Genomic DNA, 3,079 nt, shown 5'->3' on the forward strand with positions numbered 1-3,079 from the left:
ATTGAAGTTGTTATTAAAGGGGTCATATGATGCTTTTTTAAAGATCATTATTTTGTGTATTTGGTGTTAACAGAAAAGCACATTTGCGTTTGCTCACTGATTCCAGACAGTATTGTTTTGTAATCAATTGTGCGAATTTCAGTATTTTTTTAACACAATATGTCTTGTTTAGAAGATGTGCAAGTTATTTGAATTACTCCTAAGGCATGCCATTGACTATAACAATAAAAATGTTTTTAAATTGTTCACAATGTAATATAATGGCAAACCTTTAACGATAATGACACAGAGGAGTGATATTGTTGGAATCAGCTGATAAACGATAAAAACATTGACAGCCAATCATAATCCATCCTGTGTTTAAGGACATTGAGCATTTAAAAGGACAGATGACAAAACTCCAGTGTATGTTTATAGTCAACAGAACATTATCATGCATTTGAGTAGATGTGATATTGTTATCGTTCTTCAAATGCATGTATATATTTTTGTCTTTTTTAAAACTTTACAGAGATGTACAGTGCAGCATGTACACTCTTCAAACCATATTCTTTTGTGTTCCCCAGACAAAAGAAACTCATACAGCACCAGTGGTGTATAAAGTACCTGAAAGCCATACTCAAGTAAAAGTACAGATATCTAACCAGAAAATGACTTTAGTAGAAGTTGAAGTCACCGTTTAAAAGTATGTGATATTTATTGTACTTAAGTATGAAAAGTATTTTTAAAATCTTAAACATACTTAAGTATTGAAAGTAAAAGTACAAGTAAATGCAAAATGGAAAAGAAGCAAATAAATATATATACCGGTACTTAGTGTCTTTCATTCCAACATAAGAAATCATTTCTGGAATCTGCATCTGAAATAGGATTTAGATGTATTTGCACAGTTTAATGTATCTCAGAGGGGACATGAATGCATTTAAACTGCAGTTACAAATGCATAAATAGGCCTAATGTTTTATTTTTAATATAAAACGTTGAATACTGATATATGAAATAAGTTAAAACATGAAAAAAATAGTCCAAATGTGAAATTAAAACTGCCAGTAGGTGGCAGCAAGGGACTATTAATGAGGGAGTCATTGAGATTCAGCCGATTCATTCAAACGGCTGATTCATTCAGGAACAAAGCATTTGACTTTTGGTGCATTCCAAACGGGATATATCGCCCTCCGAAGGGCACTTTGGAGTGAAAACCATCATGTCCGCCAAATTGAAGGGTCGTTCCAAACCGAAGTGCTCAAAACTGTCCACTTCAAAGGGATCTTCGGAATGAAGGATTTCGAAGGCTACAACTGATGGACACTTCGGGCTCCCATGATCCTTTGCGCAGATTATTTGCATGATGACGGTGCCTCCATGTGGGCACGTGATGATGACCCAGAAGGGCGCTTCAAGAAACAGTTGTTTGGTCCCTAACACCCTTCAACCCTTCGAAGCTCTGACTCCGGAGGATAAACCCTTTGAAGGGATTAGGGCGTAGGGATGAACCCTTCCGAATGGAACGCAAGGTTTGTTAATGAATGAATCACTGAATAATTGTTATAAACCAATTCATTCAAAAAGCTGATTCATTCAATAAGTAAACACTGTCCATTGCTCAGAGATGCAAAACAGTGCTGTGATCTTTGTTTGGAACTATTTTCGTTGGCAAAATTTAGCAAAAACAAGCAATATTATGTCTAAAATGTAAGTCACTTGAACTTGTATAAAATTATTATTTAATGTGTTATCATGCTGATATCTGCAGAAAAAACGGTACTCTTTGTGTGATATAGATTAAGGTAACTAAATTAAATTATATAAATATAAAAAAAGCATACAAAAGCATTTTTGCCGTCTACAATTTAGAATGCCTGGAATTTTGAGTTTTAATAGACTAATAAATCAACGTGCGTGCACTCTGTGTGTGATTTGGTGATATAGCCTACTTGATAATGTCAGATCGCACATCATTAAAACGACACTTACCATATTATCGCAGATTCACTGTATATCGCACACCCCAGCCTAGACTTGAGTGGAAAATGAATCATCCGCGGCTGTGCGCGCACTTGTTTGCACATGAGCAAAGGTGTTTTTAGGAGTCTAACTCTAGTAGTTCTCCACCACTGATTTGTCAACCCTGCTTTCCTGCAGTCCGTAATTAGGAAATGTAGTGGAGTAAAAGTAAATGTTGGCTGAAATATAAAAACTCAAGTAAAGTACATACTCCCAAAAAATACTTAAGTACTGTAACAAAGTATTATTACTTTGTTACATTACACCACTGTGCGGCACCAAACAAAGGTGACTTAAAGAAATTAGCACAACTGAGGAAGACGGCACAAAAATAACAAAGTACATGTTTAAACATCTCATCTTAATAGGTTGTGTACACTCTTGATTATAATGAGATTTAAAAAAGGTTATGTTACATTATCAATTCTTTAGATTATTGGATTCGAAAGAAAGAAAGAAAGAAAGAAAGAAAGTCATAATTTAGGTAACAGCATTATTATTATTATTATTATTAATGTGAAATGTTTTAATGTACTGTTAATGTAAGTTAATCTAAGCTAATTTTATATTTATTTATAAAATAATATACAATTTATTTTCTAACCATAAGGCAGTTATATTTATATTGTTTAAGTTTTACTATATTGTACTGCACAGTTATGTGTACTGTCTTATTTACAGGGTTCAGTTACGTTCTTCAGAATTGTACTGTAGGTAAAAAAATAAAAATAAAATAAAATGTTATTTATTATATATCTATTTTGTAAGTATTTAATGTTAATTTAAAATAGTAAAATGTATTTTACCATAGGGTATTTACTGTTTTGCAAAAAGTATTTTATAATATTGTTATTAACTTCACAATATTGTTCTGTAAAATGATGTATACTGTATGGTTAGATACAGTATTTTTTATGTCATACCTGGATGCTTAATTAAATTGTGCAAGTTAATCTACTTCGGCTACAAGATTGAACCTTTAACTTACTCTTTTACAGCTACAACATTTTCAGTAATATTTTACAGTATAATGTTCTGTTATTCAAGAATGTTTTTTTTTTTTTTTTTTTTTTTT

Source organism: Sinocyclocheilus rhinocerous, unplaced genomic scaffold (genome assembly GCF_001515625.1).
Source record: "Sinocyclocheilus rhinocerous isolate Xijiao unplaced genomic scaffold, SAMN03320098_v1.1 scaffold2046, whole genome shotgun sequence".
NCBI classification, from domain to species: domain Eukaryota; kingdom Metazoa; phylum Chordata; class Actinopteri; order Cypriniformes; family Cyprinidae; genus Sinocyclocheilus; species Sinocyclocheilus rhinocerous.